This window comes from Ambystoma mexicanum, chromosome 11, assembly GCF_040938575.1.
Source record: "Ambystoma mexicanum isolate Mex_15411 chromosome 11, UKY_AmexF1_1, whole genome shotgun sequence".
Classification (NCBI taxonomy): Eukaryota; Metazoa; Chordata; class Amphibia; order Caudata; family Ambystomatidae; genus Ambystoma; species Ambystoma mexicanum.
In genome coordinates, this window is record NC_090934.1 from 838,398,671 (window position 1) to 838,420,231 (window position 21,561).

The window sequence follows — 21,561 nt, forward strand, 5'->3', positions numbered from 1 at the left end:
AGTATAAGCTCGTTTCCGCCTATAAGCCAAGAGATGTCTGGCTAAGTCGCGGTTTGTGTTCTTTGTATTTGAGTGGTCAGTTTTTAGCAGACTGGTTAAGAAGCCCATTTCATTTCTATAAGGTGGACGTCTAATCAGAGCGCCATGTTTTATAAGTTTGGGTGCCCATACCCCCCTTCCTCTATACCTCTCCTCAGCATATTGCGCACTATATCTACGCTTTCTTTTCCACCCGCAACGTGTTGTATGAAGCGTTGCGGTTGCCTCTGCTCCTGCTTGAATTATCCTCGGGTTTCCTTTTGAAGTGAGTTTTTCGCTTCAATTTCCACACAAATATTTAGGTTTACATGCGTTCCTGGCTTGTGGGATCTTTTACGCCACGTGTGTGCGTTCCTGTACCAGTACTTGAATGCGCTGCAATGGATTATAGCATTTACGTGCAATCGTCTAGTTAGGTGAGGTTTGCGTCTGCTTAAGTGGGCATTCCAGATGTCAGTGTTGTATTGTACCTGTAAGAGCACCGTTTTACATATAGACCGTTCGTTTATAGTCGAGATGCTTGCCAGCTAAAAGTAATAAATAATTAGTATACGTCTGCAATTGCGGCAGCTCGATGAAGGCTACATTGGACTGGGAAATGCAACATATCTTTGCTGGTATTCACCAAACGTCCCCATCTAGTAATTACGGAACATTGGGTTAATGGTGTTCACTGAATATTTGTGAATCATTACAAAAGTTATAGTTCTGTGAGAAAGGAAGCTTGCCAGGCAGCCAATCAGGTTGCTCGGGTTGCAGGCATTACCTACAGGTATGCCCATGTTCCCAGCAGCCTGCTTGGCTCCTCAGCCTCTCACCCCCTGCCTGATGCGTACAACACCTGAATTCATGGTGCCTTCCTTGCAGCGCTTGATTGCAGCCGTGGTCTTTTTACATCTCCTCGGCCAGCATGGGCATACTGGACAGACTCCTTGCTGTCTGCCAGTCCATCATTTCCATGGGGGGCATATTTTTTGTAGTTTAGTCTTTTTTCTGTGATAACGCAGGTCATACTCTCACAGTGGCCCATTTTCTCACAGAAAAATCGGCCTGCGATATCCCAAATGGTAGGCGAGTGTGTGAATCGCCATAATGGGAAGTTTAGCCGGTCATACTAGGTAATAAAGGTGTTCCACCCATTTATTTACTGAAAAAGCAGTCCTTAACACTCCAGATAACAGACCAGGGTGCTAATAGCCATAATAGCAAGTTTTTCAGGCTGTAATGGGTTGGGGGGTAACGGGCCACCGTCCCTCTGTAACTTGGGCAGCAGGCTATTACCATCCAGTAGGGCCTGCCAAACTCGGCATTAAGACTTAACTAAATGCATTGAACCATCTTTCAGAAACGATTTTTAAAGATCGGCCTTGCTCATTTTAACCAAATTTCACACACACAACGGAACTGGTGCACAGTGTAAAATTGCTGAAAATTGTTTAAGCCACTTTTGTGAATTATCACTTATTTAACTAATATGTTGCAGAATTTTGGACAGAAAGCATTACAAACCTGGCTTAATAATACAACTACATCTCCCAAAGTACAGCATGCCGAGCTACTGGGAGACCTGCTACTGGAATATGCACTTTTCAGACGTCTTCATACTGTCATGCTGGTTACCATTGTTAGGTAAGATTTTCATAGCAATGATATATCTTCCTGACCTGTGTCAATCCCAGAACTTTTTGCTTTACTGGTGGATTATTGTTCCCTATACCTCAGTGAGTGGGAACCTTTTTACACACTCACAGAAACCTTTACTCTTTTTTGAGGTGTCATTTTTAAGACTCTCCATAGTGGGTATTTAATGTTATCCTCTTTGACAACTTTTTGCACATACTGCCAATTGTTGCTGGGTCGCCCTTGGGGCTCCCCTTTTAACTTTCTATTGCTAACCTTGTGAGAACTCCTGTTCCCAAGGGTAAAAAGGATCTTTTAATCCCTTTTACATTTTATTAGGTTAAACCAGCACATCCCACCTTATGTGGAGTGGTGGGCAGATACAATGTATCCCCTTTCTCCTTTTAACTGTAATATGTATGTTACAAGGACAAGCTTACCTTTAATGGCTGCTGGCAGTGAACCTTTTTATTAATTCGGCGCACCTTTACTACAGGCTCTTTCCACAGCTCCAGTAAAGGCACCCATGCGTGCTCATTTTACCAAAATGGCCCGTCTTCTTTTTTTAAGCCATTGAATGGTACATGGTTTTCCGAATTCTGAATCTTGCTGAAACTTTGTGGGCATCCTGCTGGACCTCCAGAGGCATGAATCGAGTCCGAAAAAAGCCCCCTCATCAGAGTGCTGGATCTTGCAAATGATGAGAATCCGACCAGCGATATTCAGCCTTCTTCCTGGCTTCTAAAAAGGTGCCAAAACCACAGAGCCGCATCCAGCTGTGAAGAAACGCTTGCCTGGAGCCTTCTCCTGTGATCCCTGCTGCAAAAGTCCTTCCAAAGTCCTGTCTTCCATTTTCCGTCTTCTTGACAAAGGACAAAGGAATCCATCTACCAGGTTTTTGGCTGCAGATCCTGAAGTCTTCCTGCTGCAATTCTTCTTCTGTGCTGAGGTACTGTGTTGGCTGGGGTATTTTACCTAACTTAAGCCTTTGTGATTTCTGTATAGCTTTGGGGTGTTTTCTGTGATTGGGAGGCCACTCATCCAGTTCACCCAGGTCCACTGCGGAATCCTCCTAGGGTGTCTTCTCTGAAGCCCCTGGACCCTTAAGTACCTTTAAAGTGAAATACTTGTTTGAACAGTCTTCCTCTGGAACTCTGACTTTGCCTGTAACTGTACCCTATCTCACCCTGCCTACACCTGTCCCCTAGACCACTAGGGTCCCCCCTCTACTGCCTCTGAGTGAACTCATGCTCTAGAAGAAAGGAAGGACTGGATATGAAAAGGGTTCTGCCTTGAAAAGAATAACAAGTTGCTTACTTGTAAAAGAAGTTGGTTGGTAACTGTAACTCTAAAAGTGAACAGTTACAAATGTTCTTACCTTGAAATGTGTGTTACACTATTCTGAAAAGTATATATGTAAGGTTAATTTACTCACCTGTGAATTGGTTGTAACTCTTCCTCAAAAGTAATGCTGTTGGTTCCACTTTACTATTCCTTTTAGGATAAATGTATGAGTGTCCCCAATTGGGTCTTGCTTCCCTTGACTTGCTGTTAGCCTGTCCAGAATATGTCTGCTGTAAGTTATACTTACCTCTAAGTTGCTTATAGCTCCTTTTGAAAAGTATATAGGTTTTACTTACCTTGTGTTAGCTGTGTGCCATCCTAAAACAAGTTAAAGAGTTATTGCTTGCCTTAATCTGTGTTGAACTGATCTAAAAAGCAAACTGTAATAGTATATTACAACATTTGGTTTTACCTGCCTAGAATAGCTTGTGGCATTCTTGAAAAGTGTTCTTAGGTGTAGCTAACCTTGGTCTGCCTTGAGCCATCCAAAAACAGTGTAATACATTCTTACTGATCTTAGACTGCGTTTCACTGAGCTAAAATATAAGTATAATTGTATATTGCATACAAAGGTCCAAATCCCCTAGTATAACTGTGTGTTATCCTGAATCAGAGTTATAGGTTTATACTGTTCCTGGAATAAGTGTTCCACCATTCTGAAAAGTACATTTTCCAGTTGAATTACTATGTGATTGCTTGCTGAGCGTCACGGTACAACTGTTAGGGTCTACTATCCTGTATTACTGTAAGTAATCCAAAAGTAACTATTGGTTTTGACTTCCCCAGAACTACTGTTAGGTGTTCCAAATAAGGTTATATGCTTTGGTCTGTGTACCTTCAAGCATAGTGTTGTGTTTTTATAATTGTGGTTATATATACTGTGATAGTACTTTTTTCCCCCTATATTTATCTGGACCTACTTGTATTTAAATAAACCATTTATTTTTACAATTTATAGTCTATCAGTGTTTCTTTGGTCTATCTATATATCACAATTTCTTTGTACTGAGTCTACAGCCCTCTCTCCCTCCTAAGATAAGCCTGGCTGCTCTGTCTACGCTACCATATACTCAGGTGGTACAGCCTTATACTAAGAGTGGCCTCTTGTACTGTCTCAGTTGTATGGTTTTGATGAAGTCAGGTAGGACTTCATAAATACTGTCCTAAAAACCATGCAAGCCGAAACTGCATCTCACAGAGTGACTTATACTGAGCTACTGAAAGACCCTGATCCAAGACCTGCACATTTAAAGTTCCACAAGGTTGTGATGCTGGACACCATGAAGTCAAAACAGCATGTCACCATCTAGAAGGTTCTAGGACTACTAGGAGTTTAGCACAGTTCCCTTCAGAAGTAGTTTCACACGCAATTTTATATCCCATACATTTCCCTATACCTGCATCAGAAAAACTGAAAAATGGAAATGTTCTTATCATGTTTTTATTTATTTATTTTCTTGGTTATTTATAAAGTGCCTATACATCAAATGGTGTTTGCATTAGATTAGTTCTGTGTGTCTCTAGAGACGTAGTGTGTGGCCAAACGTTATCCAGATACAAAGCATTATTAAGAATGACAAGTGCAGATTCCAGTTTACCAGTCTCTCAGAAGCTCAGCACAGTGCATTGCGGAACATTGCGGAATATGTAATAGGTGTTTCATGTACATGCCAACTGACACTGGTTACTGGTAAGGGCTCTAAAGGCCAATTGCCCGAATACCCAGGACTTCAAAAGACAAACCCTGATAGACCCTTTGATAGCCATGCCCTGGATCCTGACAACTGATTATGTGAACTGTTTTAACTGCATCAGAGAAAGTCTGCAGAACCATCCACTGTTTTGAATTGTTAGATCACTGGAGATTTTAAAAGTTAAGGAATACTACAGTGCTTGTAGAAGCCGGATTGCCCAAACCTGGGCCTGTTCTGAGTGATGCTGCCACAGCATGGCTCTGAATCTTTTCGGAATTGGGGATTTCAGCTCATGGAATCAAACATGAGGAATGTTAATGTTATGTTGATGTTAAAGGACATTTGTACCGCGCACTATCACCACCGAAGTGGTCCCCTGGCGCTCTGGCGGCTCTGAAAAAGGGGAGGACAGGGGGTGGGTTAGTGGGAATAAGCTGGAAAAGTGCAAGAGAGCTGTGATGTACTTTTGGCAGCCTCAGCCCGGTGGGTCCGTTGGCTGGGCTTGGGGTGTTTTATGGTCCGTAGTCGTCGTGTGCTGTTGTGCAAGTCTATGTGTGGTTTGTTTTGTTGTTGCATTGTTGTGAAGTTTGTGCGGATTGCTGCGTTTTAGGCTTGTGGTTGTGTTTGGTTATAGTTTGAGAGGTGTATGCAGAGGGATGGAATTGTTAGTTGGTTGGTTAGTTGGCATTGCTGTCCTTGAAATTGTGGGATTCCATCTAGGAATGTCAAAAAGTGCTCTGGGCCTCATCATGAGCTGGGGTGTAGCCCTTAAATGCGGCGGTAACGGTATTACTGCTGAGTTTAAGGGCTGGCCCTATCGCGAATTGGGCGCTAAATGGGCTGTTTAATCTCCAGCTTTTTCTGCAAGTGAAACTCCCATTTAAGGCCCTGTTTTTGGCGGTATTACCGCAGCTGTATTACCGCACAGCATTAGCGCTGAACATGGCCCATTGGATCCAATGGACCCAATGGGGAATGGGGATTTACCGTTCACACCCAACCCGTGATCCGGCTGTAATACATCCGGACCAGTGGGTGCTATTGCTATTACAGTTGGGTGGTATTACAGATGGAATACCGCCCAACTCGTGATGAGGCCCTACGTCTAGCTCTGGATCTTCCAAAGATGAGCACATTGGTGGTCTGAAGACACTGGTTTAAGCCACATGGTAGTACCCAGCATAAGAGCATGTGAAAAGTTGAAGAGGGTATATTCCAGTTCCAGATTGCCAAGAAGCTAGACAGATTATATTGTGGAAGTTGTGGTGCTTGGCTCATTGTTGTGTAGCATGACAGCACCAGGAGGGTTTTCAAATCTGTATCCTTTAATCCTCAGAAATGTCCTGGGTAATAAGGTCAGCTACAAAACAAAAAGTTGTCTCTTTTCTTCTTTTTTATTTGTAGCAGTTTTCGTCCATGCCCCCAGCTATATCCCTCCTTCCCTAATTGTTTTTAACCCCTTGGTCTCTTCCCATGAGCTCCTTATGTGTTTTAGGTCAACCTTATTCCAAAAGGTGTCATTCAGTGGAAGTTGTCTCATGGTACTATTTCTAGAAGAAACTCAACATACTTCATTGTCAGGGATGTCATTCATTTATGTTGTTCAGGCAAATGGAAGGTATTGCAGATAAGGTGATGGTACTGCCCATATGGCTCACATCCTATTTCACCCCACGTCAGAGCAACGTGACCTGCAGCCAATGGAGTCAGCTCTGCAACCCTTCCAACCATGCAGTGCCTCAACCTTTTATTTTTCCATGGTCAGTACATTACATACCGTTGAACCTGGAATAACAACACCTGGTAGTTAGAGTGCAGAGAAGCAACAAATTCAGTGGCAAACACTGAATTACAAGTATTTCATGCAGTTATGATACACTGTACTATCACACAGACTGACTGCAGATGCCGCTGTGGCACTAATAAGTAGGGCACATTCATCTGTAAGGTAGGTCCAAAAACCTCATTAGTCAATAATGAATGCATTGAGCCAATAAATGTGCACGAGTAGCCAGAAAAACAAAAGTTTATTACATGCAGCCTCAACCGGGAACAATTCAAAAATCATTTAAATTTCATCATTAAACAGCAGCTTTTTTAGGAATGAGTGACTTCATGTCTGTGACTATGTTTCAAGATACATGTACATTCACATTCACTGATTGGACAGTGCCTGCTATTCCATATAGGAACCCATACAATACCTAGCCTTATCCTATTCCTTGTGACTGCTCTATTGCCCTCCTCTTGACAATTACCTAATAATCCGGTTATCCATCTTCTCCATTCCTAATTGGACGATGTAAATTCTAACATTTTGCAACATACAAATCAGTGTCATATTGGTTATCCCACCTCGAGTGTTCCATGGTGGGGTTTCCGGTTTATAGTCATTTGGTCGAAAACAAAAATGTCGAACGGCATAATGTCGAAAAAAAATGTCGAAAAAAAAAAGTCGAACCCCCTTTTTTTTATTTTGTATTTTACCCATTTTTTATACTTACCAAACCCAAAAAATACATATAAATAAAAAAATAATAGATTCGACTTTTTTTTTTCGACATTTTCTTTTCGACATTTTTGTCATTCGACTTTTTATTTTCGACATTATGACTGCACACCGGGGTTTCCCCCCTTCATTGACCAATCATTTTGTGAGGTGTACACAGTGTGGAAACAAAAATGAATACTTCATCACTTTCTCATGAGACCCAAAAGTTCGCACCATCTGACCGTTCTTAGACTTGTGACTGTGCAAATGACTGTTAATATTGCGACTTCTCTTCGGAAAAAATGTTTCTCCTTCTGGGACATATCCTTCCTTTCCCACAGTGGGAACACATAACCTCCTAAAAGACACTTCTTGAATACTGCTCCAAGTCTGTGTGCAAATCTCGAATGTGTGGGTGGGTGTGAGTTGATATTTGTCCTTGTGAATATATTTGTTTTTAGAGAGGTATCAATGCACTTGATATAACCCCCCACGCTTCCATCGCCCTCTACTATATTTCCTGTATTGATCAATCATCTTTCCGCTTCTGTGGTTATGAATCCTGGTTTCTTATATTCTTAATCAAAATACTTGTGCTTCTTGGTGCTTGTAGCCTCGATCTTAGCTGGGCGTTTTCCACCAGGGGGCAGTGTGTATCCCCTGTTTGATGAACTTCGACTGGTGCACAAGTCAGCACACTACCTCATTCTAACCAAATCGTGACCCTCATCTTAAGTGATGTGTAAGAACATTATTTGTTATGTTATTTCACTCGTTTAAAGCTTTTGAACCTGCTGCTCCCTTTGGTTCTAGCCAATCCCTGTGCAGCTTTTCACATCTTCCCTCCAGGGGTCTGATCTTGTCTCTAGCGTCTGAGACAAGCAGGAATGAAGTGTATCCTAGCACTGGAAATATGAATGTTTCTCTGCGGCCTAGTTTTCTAACTACTGTAGCTTTTCAAAATGAATTTGAATTTACAATGGTACAAACCCCAGCTACTCCATGCTAGCTTGCCAAAATAAATTTCTATATGTTCCCTACTATTTTCTATGACTGCTGTCTATACCACTTCTATGAATAATATTTCAACTGCAGGAAGTGCCATGTGTCTCCTTCCTTTACTTATAAGTCCATCAATTTCTACTGCACTGCTATTTACTAGTCACCTCTTACATTACTCTACACACTTTACACTCTCAATGGGCCTCATTCCGACTTTGGAGGTAACCACGCCGCTATTTGCGGCATGGCTGCCTCCAAAATCGTTCCGACTCCGCCCTGATGAATGGAGTAATTACCGGTCCATTCCAAGGTTGGAGGGACCGGTAATTCCCCATTCACCAGGGCCCTTTCGCATTCGCATTTGAGCCCCCATAGGGCTCAATGGGAATGGGGAAGGCGCTAATAACGGTACTGTAAATTACGGTACCATTATTAGCACTAAAGTGCCTTTGCGGGTCCCGTCCTTAACGCCTGCTAAAAGCAGGCGTTAAGGAAGGACCCGCAAAGAGACCTCGTAGTAGGGCGGTAAGGGTTTAACGGCACCGGTCTCGTTACCGGTGACCGTTAACCCTTACCACCCTACTCGGAATGAGGCCCAATGTGTTAAATGCTTTAGGTTTCTAACCTGTATTTCTTCATTGACTGCTCTCGGAAATTCATCTATCCCTTTGTGAGCTTCACAGAAGCCCTATATGTTGTGCATAATATCAAGGTGGCTGGCCTTCTGTGTTGATCATGTCTCATGCTAGAGAGATTTCTCTCACGTTTGTGGCATAGGATTGCATCCCAACAAATCCAAGGATGTGCAATGCATATTAAGTAAAGGAAAAAGGACACACATAGAATAATTGGGAATTAATAGGCATTTCCTTTTTTTAAATGATTGCTCTTCTACTAGTAAAAATACCCAGGCTGCTATAAACCATATATGATAGAAGGAGAATCCAAAGCCTACATATAACTGCTCAATAGTAAAAAGAGAGCAGCACCACTAGGAGGGTCTTCTAAAAGTCCACGTGGCATGACACACGTGTTTGACATTTCCCCACAATTGATCTCTCCAAAAAATCCCTTGTTTGACTGAACCAGAAGGATTGCAATGCCCTTAGGATGTCCTTTTGGAGATGATTGTTCTCTTCATAGACCTTTAAAAACAATCATGTTCTATTGAATAATAGGAGTCTCAATACTTTTGATGAATTATGAACATATCAGATTCAACTTCAAAGACAAACCACAGCAGCTTGGATATAAGTAGCAAAGAACTTTATTCACAATCAACACAGTTTATACTTAAGTATGTAAGTACATTGATTCTATAAACAAAAACCAATATGTCAAACTCATTCGTTTTTATAATTCTTACATAATGCAGTGAATTCACAAGACCATAATTGATTTACTTATAAAGAAATTATAGAAATTAATTATTCATACTCATGTGTGTCTACATGGGTGTTACCACCACAGCACACAGTCATCCCTTATATTGACACTTACTATCTCAATTCTAGTAATACTTTATGGCACACTGATGGCATGTCTCAAGCCTTATGGAATATAAGACAGAATTAATATCAAGTTGATGGGCGATAGACTCCTTCAATTCACACTTTCCAAAAGAATTTCAGACTGGAGCTTGAGAGTACATTATTTATTCATCTGTAACTATGCAGTGTGTTTCAGTTCCAAAGGGGTAAAAGAAAGATAAGTCTACAGTTGGTCAAATATATGTCTTATTCATGCAGTGTCAGGGTCACGGGGGGTCCAAGGGTCAGAACAGCCCCATTGGGTATATTTATGGTCCCTGCCACATTTGCCCCCAGAAAAAAACCATGGGCTATGGAAGGCTGGACTACACTTGTACAATGCTGGTGCTTGCAACAAGCAGCAGAGGTATGGGAAGACAAAAAAGGTGGAACCCATCTTAAGGGCTTGCCAGTCATCCAAAATGGCCACCATGTTTCCCTTTTCTGTACTGGTCCAAGAGTTGTTCCAGCTTCTCAGAGCATGGATCAAGGGCTCTTTAAACCACGCCCTGGGCCCACACCCTTCACTTCACGTTGTTCCTGTCAGGAAGGAAGCAGGATGCTTGCTGTGTTTCCCCTAATCTGGATCCCCGGAGCCATCAACCTTTGCCTAACGAGGATCTGTCCTGGAATGCTGGAGACATCGACCCACACCTGCATCTGCAAAGACAAAGGAGCATTAATTGGCTGAACCTGCAAAGACAAAGACACAGCAGTAACCTGTTGAACCTACAACAAGCACAAGAAGCCACCTTCTTACTGCATTAGCACCCTCATCCAAGTAACACTGTTGAGCAACGCATCACGCAGCACACGCCTCCTTTCCCTGTAGTAATAAGATAATTACAGGAACAAAGAGGTCAATACTGGAGCAAACTATTGCAGCACTACAGAAAAGGAAGCTACATACAATAAGTGATTAGAGGCAAGGAAGGGGAGAAAAAATTACAATAAAGTGCAGCAAGGGAAGATATAGGAAACAAGAAGAAGATAGAGGACAGTAACCCCTACAACAAATCTTTCACAAAAAGACACAAAAGAAAGCGAAAGGACTAAGAGCCCTCAAGTGCCACATCGCATGTTACAGCAGACCTGGCGCTCAGCAACCAGTGAAGTAACTGGGAGCCAGAGTTACTTGAGTAGATGCAGGCCCACCAACAGGGCGCCCAAGGGAAGTCCAGCCTCCCTCTTGCCACTAGCCCCTCAAGACTTGGTAACTAAAGGGGGTGTGGGGGGGATTGGGAATAACCCTGCAGTAATAGGGTGTATTTTGGTTGTAGGTGGGTAATCCAGCTTTCCCAAGAAAACATTACACAATTGCGGGCAAGACTCACGCTATAACCCCAACCCTTTCTATTCTAACCACAGCAGTCCCTCATTGGCCATCGCTGCACGTGCTTGGGGTGGTGAGAGGTGGAGGACACTCAGCTGGGATTCCAGACGCTCCTGCAAGGCATCAGGTGGACGTTACATTCAGTAATTAATGCTTCCCTCCTCCTTGATAAGCACCAAAGGGGTATAAAGTGAATACGTTAAAGGAACTTGAATCTACACATGGTCATTTTTTTATTTTATCTTATCTAATGTGTAAGTGAATATACCTATTACATTTCAAGAATCTTAAATCTGTACCGCCGAATGCAAGAAAGTGGCTGGCAGCTTCATATTCCACACCCCCATTACCTCTCACCCATCCCTTGTAGCCTCAAGGACTTCACAAATACTTAATCTTCATAAGCATCGAATTTTTGTGAGAACACACCAAGGCACATTCAACACATTCTGAGCTAGCAGTGCACTCACCCACATGTATCATTTTCTAAGAAGGCTAGTGCTCTACCTTCTGTATTATGGAGCCCTGACTTGCCATTCACCCAAGAGTAGCCATACATTTTCACAAATGTTCACTGTTGAATGACAACTCAGTTCGGCATAAGAACTACACAATATATGTTATCATTATTTTTCGCATACGCTTATTTTTTTGTAATGCGCGCTCAGTGGCCACAAGAAACATTCTCCATCTTTTCAGACGGTTCATTGGCCATGGTTCTGTCTTCAGTTAAACCTTTTAAAACAACTATTTCATTTTGGGTAAATTGGTACGAAGGCAATGACGTCTTGGAGAATTCGACAAACTTTAATTGCTTATTGAAATGAACTGAGTTATCATTGAGATTAAGACCCACACAGGTAGATTTCAACTTCAATTTACCTTATTGCGACGGATCAGGATCAATGCCTCTTTTCATACACCTTGATCGTCTCTACCCATTCAATCTTTAACTGGAACGGGACACATTGGGGCCTAGAGAAAAGGCGCCTTGAATAGAGTTTGGCAAGAGCAATACAGTCACTGACGGGGTACATTGATCACCATTGTATGAGTGAAACAGTATCACCAATTCTTAGTTGGGTTTTTATTCCCATAGTAGAAGGATACTCGTACCTTTTAACATGGCTGCTATTTTGATGAAAGGGCAGTGCAGGGTTGGCAGGGCTGGTACACTTGTTAAAGGACAGTAGCAGTACCCTTTAATGTTTGTTTCTGTGTGAAGAAATGTAGATAACCAACACATACATCTGTCTTGGCCAGGCTGAGCGCAGGATTTCAGCCTTCGTTGTATTTTCCAAAGTGTAAAGTTCAATTGACTGATGATGTACCATGGCATGTTTTAACTGCAAGTGAGGTTTTTATAATTTACTTCAGGCCATGCTAGAAAATCTTCATTGTGCATATGCCACTGCATGAAGTGATGCCTGCCAGGTATTGCGCCCTCCTCCCACCTCCAGGTAAATCACCAACCGCCAACCTTTGTAAATAGGGTTTGATATATAGTTCGGAAAATTATCAGTGTCAAGTGGAGCAGTTATTTGACTTGTTTCAGTGGTTTGAAAAAACAACGTGTGCACACATACAAAACAAAAACCTAAAAAAAAAAAAAGAAGTATTCTAAATGTAAGAAAATTAAAAAAGCATACATTCTTGTAATTACAATGTTCTGTCCTGCTCTATGGGATCTCATCTTATGATATTTTGGGAAATGTTGCGAGGGTCCCTGGGAACTTTGTGGGAAAAGAAATGCATTCAGTATTTTGAGTTTTCTGCTTTTGAGCAAAAACAACATTTGTTATGTCCAGTAGAATGTTCTTTGGAGTTTTGAGAAATGTAGTCCGACCCCACTCCATGCATTTGCCTGCCATATACGGCAGAAAGTATATATGTGCCAAGTTGTTTTAAAATAGTGTTTGTACAAACGGAGTCTAATCCTGTCCCACTGACAGACACTATATATTCGGTTGCAGAAATATGTCCTGTCCAAACCTTTAATGTGTGAGAGCAGTTACAGTAGAATATGTCCTTGCTCCTTTGTCATGGTTCATCGTTTTGATTTCGAGAATGTACACATCAGTACCATTCACCGAGAGGGCGCTATGCCTCAGGATCCATAGACTGGATGAGAGAATCTACTTTTTAATGGTTTGCAACTGAAGTCTGCAAAGTTGGTGTTGCACACATTTGCATGCAGCTGTAGAGAAAGACAGGCCATGGCATATCACACACAGGATGATTTAGTTACATATGGCTGTCTGTCTCATGTTTGATTATTCATGTGTTCTATTCAGTTATAGAAATGAGCTATTTTTAGTGTTCAAACAGCCGGATGTGTTTTGTGCACAAATGCGGTTCCTCAGGCATCAAAGATATGGATAGTCTGCAATCAATATTAAAAATATATATAGCAAAATATAGGTACGTTAAGTGATTATTCCTGTAATGAGGAAGAACCCTAATATTCAATATGTATATATATAGAAAAAGAAAGGGCAACACACTGATTTGTCCTGTAGAAGAAAAGTGCGAAGGATTCAATCACACAGAGTAATAAAACATGTTCGGTTTGACCTATTTCTAGTATCAAGTAAGTGTCTTTTTGGCTCAGTTTGAACTCCAAAAAAGGCAAATTGTTGTCCTCCATCCTGATGGTCTTGAAATGTCTTTCTATAAAACTATATACATGAGCAAGGTGGCAGCCCAGTCTCATCCCCAGAGCAGGCAGATAAGGAAAACCTCCAAAATATTGTAAACAGGAATTCAAATAAGCACGTGGAACACCTTGTTAGCTTTACAACTGTTCTCAGCAGAGTGTGGTCAGCCAAGGTCTACCATGTGTTGTTGATCCTAGGAAAATATGTTTTACAACGAGTTACCACTTATCACGTCTTTCAGCTTGGACTTTAGTGTTGGTGTCTTAATACAACTCCAATTTCCTTTCAGGCTTCAGTGTCTTCCTCTGTGACATTAACACCGTACATGTGGCTGAGCTCGCTGAGGGTGTCTTTGAGAATGATGCACATGGCTCCCACTGTGAGAGTCGTGAAATGTAGATGTGGCATTCGCTGGAGTGGAATTCAAGCATTCTACACTCGCACCTCTGTGCAGGAGTTGGGGAAAATTCTAGAACTAATGCTCATCAGTGATAGGGTCTTCAATCAATCCAAGTTCTTCAAGGATAAGATAATTGGTAGCTCAGAGGTGTCCAGGAACCTGTTCTGGTGTCGTTGTATGTGGGGCACTGCTATTTCTTTGGTCTTAGCCTTAAATCTTTTTCCTACATTTCATGGTTCTGAATTGGATAAGAAAAATGTAGTACTGGAAATATTTTAAATTGATTTTTTTATTAACAAATGTACTGAATGGTTTGTATTTTAATGATTTTTATAGAAGTTGTGTTTCTTTGTAAATTGTAATTTTATTCTATTTTTTCTTCTTTTCATACTTATATTGTGTATGGTTTCTTGTAAACTGTAAATGCAACAATAAAAAAATAAATAAATAAAAGATAGGGTCTTCAATCACTGTACTTGTGGTTCTTTCCATCGCGGGTGCTGGCAAACCTTGATAAGTTCGAGATATGTGGGAGAAAACCAACACAAAATAAAGTCTGCTTAAGCTAGTCAATTATGGTGATATCATCCCTCAGTCTTCCCCAATGCTTCTGCTTTCAGCATACCTGCCACCATGACTGCACCTGTCTAGGTGCCCCTTTTGCTGGAAAGCAAGCTCTTGCCTGAGGGCACTTCACAGGTTGCTGTTCACGTGCCAGGATGTGGCCATCCAATTTTATGAACATCTATTTTTTAGCATTAGATATGAAGATGGTTTGCAAGCGGTCAGACATAATGGCCCAGGAATCACTAAACAGACTGAGGGCCAGCAGGGGAATGGGTGTGGTTGAGTGATAGGCTGAGGAAAGCAGCTCGGCTGAGGTTGGTGCTTGAACGAAGGTTTCTGGCCATAAAGAGTAATGTGAAAGATGACACTGAGCCAGTACAGCAAGGTCGTCCTTCATTTGAACACTGATTAGAATGCCCTGGGTCTAGTGGTTTATTTTTTCTTCCTGGACAAGCCTGCTTTACCTCGACAACAACGTGGTTTTCCAAATCACACACTTGCAGGCAGATGAACTATGGGCTGAAGTTTCCTGCCGTAGAGGCTATTAGACCACTTAACACTTTTTATTTGCAACGGTCCACCACCAGCATTTACACAACTGTAGAATTCAGTAACAATTATGGTCTTTCTTGACCATATTGGCTGGCTTCCCAGCTTTTAATACACCCTGGTATAGTTAGTCCATGGTATCTATTGTAGGCACTTAGGGGTTATTATATGAGTAGGAGCCACCACTTTGTTTGGTATCTGCTGATTTTGGTAATGCTGCACTTGGCGTTGCTTCCAAATCGCTGACTCCGCTCTGCGCGGACCAGCAGAGGTGCCATACTCATGTATGCATGGCTTATGGCACAAGGTTCAGGTGACAATATGCCCCTGCTGCTTGTCCTCCTCTGGCTTACTTTGCATGGACCCTGGTCATCCTCGATGTGGTGTCATCATAAGCTGCTTTGTTGAAGATATCATTTATTCTTTCTCAGCCCTTGAAACATAGTGTACCCACGAGTACTGTTCTGAGGCAGTGTCGACAGCTGTGTTTCCTGTGGTACTGTGATTGGGCCGCTCACGGGCAGGTCTTTCTCCAACCCACATTGTTCTGTCCGTGTGATCGCTAACTGTGATTGATTAAAAAGTGCTTGTAGAATACTACTGACCTTAAGCAGCGCTTGGGGAACCCAAATCCGTGGAAAATGTGTGATGATTCACAGTTATATTATGCACATTTGTATGAAAAAATATCTATTAAAAACATTTCCAAGTCTTTATCGATAACATTAAAAATGCACATTATTAATAGTTCTCATTTCACTGGCAATAACGCAATCCAAAGTAGTCTCATATCGCACCCTTCTGTCATTTTTGTTGGCCTTGGACCACTGTGCGTAAATAAACTACACTAATGCAGTGGTCGAAGTGAGCGGGAACGGTCCGGAGCCGTGTTCCACTAGTTTTATTTTTTACTGTTAACAGTTCAACTATTTTTTGCAACCAATTTCACCATTCCGGAACTGTTCTTTGTGAAGTACACTTCTCCACTTTACTACTCAATGGCAGTTACAGCTACACTGACCTCTGTTTCAACTCAATTGGCTGTCAATCAAAATGGCTGCAACACTAGTAAAATGTGTTGCACACTGCTCCCTTACTGCCTATGTCCCCCGCCGGGGTCACAGTTCCACTACTTTTTTGGGTATTCTTCTACCAATGCATTAATGGTTCTTACTTTACAACATTCTTCAGAATAATAAAAATAACATCAGATTTTTAAATAGCGCTTCATGCCAGATTCCTCTTGCCTCTAAGCTCTGAAATGGTACCTGCAGTTATTACCCAACTTAACCGTAGTTATTGAGAGTTTAGAAAGGAAAGCCCCACACAGCCATCTCTCATTAGCCGCCCCTTGTTTACTGATGACCGATGCTCTGTCCCTCCACTCACATCTGTCACTAGCCCCTATTTTGTGTGCCTTGATGCCAGGGTAGCCTCTGTCTCCTTCACACACATTTCATCTCTATTTCATGCGTCACAGTAAAGTCTCTTCCCCCTCGAGCCATCCGAAAGTGGTTCATCAGGGCGTCTCAACTGTTTGTAGTATGCTCAACCAACTGGCATTTGCACCCCAGTACTTGTGAATCACTCATTATGCATAGAGTAAAACCAGTAGTTATGTGTAGGTTGCACAGAATTGAGTTACTTGCAAACTGTTGTTCTATATTAATTATACGTTCATTAATGTATAACCAATGAACAGTTTAATAAAGTGCTACTACATTTAGTAGCACAATTGTATGAAATGGTACCATGGCAAAAAGAGACCTAAGCTCTAGACCCAGTGTACAGTTCAATAAACATTTTTGAAACACCATACTAAATATATGTATATAGGATTGTCTCCAGCAGGCATATTACAGATGTTTTGTTAAATGTTTGTTTGCCCTCTGTGACAATGGCATAAGCATGTCATATGGACAAATAACTAAGCATTCAATAATATAGGTGAATTGGCAATAGTACATACACAATGGTTCATAGACATAATTTCGAATAGAAAATATTCGAAAGTCAAAAAGTCGAAAAAAAAACGTCGAAAAAAAAAATGTCGAATTTTTTTTAATGACGTTTTTTTTCGAAATGGGGGGGTTCCCCCCCAACCCCCCTTTTTTAATTTTTACCTATTTTTTTCACAGAAACTAGAGCCCAAAAAAAATATCGAAAAAAAAAACAATTCGACATTTTTTTTTTCGACATTTTTGATTCGACTTTTTTGACTTTCGAAATTATGTTTTCGAAATTATGACTGGACACCATACACAATATAATAGGAACATGGTTGCCTTAGGCTGTACACATTTCTACTGAATTTGCACATTCAGACTTGCATGATAAACCACTTCCATTTACTTTTAATCATGTCTGTCACAGAGTATCCAAATAACAAGGACTACACGGTAACTGCTTTGATGCACATTATAGCACAGTGTTCCTTCCCAAGTGTTATCTGCAAAAAGACACACTAATGAAAGCACTATATCAGGGAAAGTTCAATTTGTTCAGTGAAATGAACTCAGCAAAAATCAGCACTACTTAAAATGAAGAGGTAAAAAGAAATATGTACTGGGCAAATGAAGGAAACAACAATAACCCCATACAAGAGAAAAAAGATAAAAACAAAAAGAAAACCACTTTTTTATTGCAATTTAGTTTATTAAAAACTTTTAGCATAACCATTACAGTAGACGGTCGAAAAAGAAAACTAACAATTATCCACACATTAAAAATAACCTAAACAACAGCCTTTCATAGAGAATCGCTCTTATCCAGTACATTATTTAAAAATGCGACTGCTGCAATGGTTAAGGAAGTTTCCCCCCTTCAACTGTAGTCACCACCATTCTTCTGCTGATAGAGTGCTTGTGCGTTCCAAAAAGTGTTTGAAGCACTTTGTCTTAGGTAAAGTTAAAGCAGTACAAAACTGAAAAATGTGCTGTAAGATTTTTTTAACAAAACCTGCCTCTTAAGTCCTTGGGGCGGTTTGACGTTCTTACTGATGGCACTTCCTTAGTTTTATGTCGATTGAGTCTGATCCTCATAAACTGAGACCTATAAAAAGGTTTTGGAAATGTCTTTAAATATTCCGGAGTGTTCCCTAATCCTCGTATTTCATTAGATAGGTTATAAAACACTTTGGGCCTCATCAAGAGTTGGGCAGTAGATCTTAAATGCGGTGGTAATGGGGTTACCGCCGCATTTAAGGGTCCACCCATTCATGAGTATGGCGTATTTACAGCCAGCTCAGAGCTGGGGGTAAACACGCCAGAAAAATGCAGATATTTGGTGCAATTACTGCACAGTAATACCACTGGCGGTAATTGCACCAAAAATTCCCCATTGGGTCCAATTGACCCAATGGGGAATAACATTTACCACCCAACCCATGATCCGGCAGTAACACTGCCAGAAGGGTGGGCGGTAATGCAAATATAGTAGGGCAGTTTTCCAGTCGGGATACCGCCCCACTTGTGGGGAGGCCATTTGTATTTTGGATTTTTAGGTGGCCACTAACACAGGGCTAAACTCACTTTAGGATCACTTCTGGGGCAAAAACAGGACTTAGGATTGCACTAGGGATACCGTTTCTCTACCTTATTCGTATTGCATTGGTGGTTCAGTATGATGATTCCGAATAGACTAACCGGGCCATCTGAAAAATGATGTCATTTCAACATGGGGTTAACCAAACACAGCTTTTTATACCTTACAGTAATAATGACTCACACAGAGAATAGCCGCACACAGCCTTTGTTATTTCATAAAATACACAGGGAAACACGACATGCCTTCATTGTATATTGTAGGTGTGCTGAAAGCAAAGAAATGTACACTCATTTACCAACACATGCCGTTTCCATAAACTGTCAAAAATGATGCAATTTAGAATACTTTCTGCTCCTCACACACCAGGCAAAAATGTCCCTTGGTCTGCTCAGTGACAATACTGCTGCTGCCCCCCTGTTCTAAACTTGGCAACAGCGACTGTGTGAACAACCTTGAGGAAAACAGAATACTCTTAGCTCCTGAGAGCGGTAACCTCTCTTTTTTATTTATAATTCTTTGGCAACTAATCTTGCATAGGGAAACACACTTCACTTACTAAATAGACATTGAGATACATTTGTATGTCTTTCTTTTCTCACACGCAAAACTCACCCGAGCTAAATTCTATTGCATACAAACACAACATAATGTTCTCACTTGGTACTGGTATGCTCACTTTAAAATGCCTGAAGGCTTTGTCACCAGCGAAGGACAGGCTCTGTGTGCCCTCGGATGCTAGACTGGGGTTCCCCCTCCTTTTCAACTTCTGTGGGAAAGGCCTCTTTCAGCTCTGGTCTGCACTCGCACACGGAAAACCACTTCTTCTCTGCAATATTAATTCTCTCCTTTTTGGCAGGAAAAACCAGCAAAAAGCCAACCAGCCCACCTTCCTCCACCATGTCTTCTTTTTAAAGCCTTTCTCCTACCTGTCCACTTCACTTATATTCTCCTACATATTGTGTAAAATCTACCTGCCCTTGACTGCGATTTCATCCCATCAATCAGTCACCCCTTTTGGATAGTCAAACCTCCTGGAAGCTTCCAGGGTGCTGCCATGTGTCACTTTCCTTTCACCTTTTACACAGAATTCATCTCAGAGAGTGGATGGTCTAATTGAAACAACTTTCCTTTCGGCTTCCTGCGCTGGAAGTTTCAAGCAATGGACCTAGTTCACTGCACATTCCTCGGCTCACATCTCCATTGCAAAAGCAGCTTTATTTCTTGCATTTTCCAAGCAACATCGCTGAGCCTGTGCTTGCAGCCTCATGAAGAAGCCCCATTTGTACCAATGATTTGCACAAAGGAGCTATGGACTGAGCAATCCCATTCCAAACACTAATTATATTAGTTTGCTACATGTTAGAATCCTTGATTTGTAGATTAGTAATTGTTGAAGTTAGGTGTTAGTCCCGACACTCCCTGAAAGTTTGCACCACCATTGGGGGCAAATCCCTAGCCACCCCTACATCGGTGCACGCCATTAGCCTACATCAGCGCTAACGCACACCTATGCTGCATACCAATCTGAACATTTTATGTGTATTCTGCCATATACCATACAAGTCTGAGCTGTGTCAACCTTTCGACATGGCTGAAATGCAGAGCATCCCTATAGGATCCAGTTGGACTCCCACAACTTTCACTTGACCTTGCCTGGGTAATTTAACAGATCTTTAGCTGGGACACTGAGCTGGTCCAACAGGTCTCTACAAGCAGACCCCCACCGGTCTACTAAACTCCCATTTCCACCTTCAATCTCACGTTTTTATTGAGGCCAGGATTGGGGCAGGAGTCTCTTGGACTAAAGAAAGCCAAGGTTTTCCAGACGGCCATTGCTTTCAATCAGGTTAGCCCTAGGTCCCTTCTGATGACCTGGATAGGAGTAGATCTCGGAGGGCGCAGAACCTTCTTCCAGAATGTACCTTCTAAGATCACCCAGTGCTTTTTAGGGAAGAACAGCAGGGCGCCCAAGCTGTACGTCAAGGAGGCCACAACCTTTAACCTGTAGAATTTAAGTATTGGGAGCATTGAATAGCAGCAGAATTTTCTTTTCAGTATTAACGCTTGGTTTGCTAGCATTGCCACTTTTCCTTTTAAGGCGGAGGTATTACGGACTTCAACCTTACTCCTGCTGATGCGTATCTCCAAATACTGGGAAGTCTCTACAAGCTCTATTGCTGATGTTCCTAAATACCATTTAAATAATCGTCCTGTCCAGCAGAAGTATGATCTAGCGCAGGGGAGGGCAATGGGGAGTATTCAAAGGGTCTGGAGCGTTACCCCATTTTGAAAGCACATCTTCCTGGGTGAAAAATGATAAGTCCAAAAGAAGGGGTGCTACATTGAGTAGTGGGCTACAATGACTTGCTCATGTATTACTAAATCAGTAAGAAACCTAAAACAAATTTAAAACAGTAAATTCATATATTTGGACAGAATATCCTTTTTTATAAGAAATATATAATCATATTTAGTCATTCTTTCTTAAACACGTCTTTCTTGTTACCGTTTACGCTACTTTCAATGTAAAATTAGTTATTTTTACATCTTCATTTGTACCTCCTGAATTTCAATCTGGAATAATGTTCACGAGAAATGTTTACATTGAGGCGAACTTAAAAAAGAACTTCTCCTCCTTACAGTGGCAGATTCATATGTATCAAACACACACCTACTATTTTGTTGGTCTGACTCATCAGCCTTATTTTAAAGATTTTATCTCACTAATATGTGCCTACTTTTTTGGTCCTTTTTTTGCTTACTGTAAACCAGTCACCTTTATACACAAAC

General features: G+C 41.4%; 1 protein-coding gene across 1 annotated transcript in view; it reads left to right on the top strand.

Moving 5' to 3' along the window:
• TPH1 (tryptophan hydroxylase 1) overlaps window positions 1–21,561 on the top strand; it is a 369,780-nt gene that overhangs the window by 89,948 nt on the left and 258,271 nt on the right. The gene's annotated exons all lie outside the window — the stretch shown is intronic.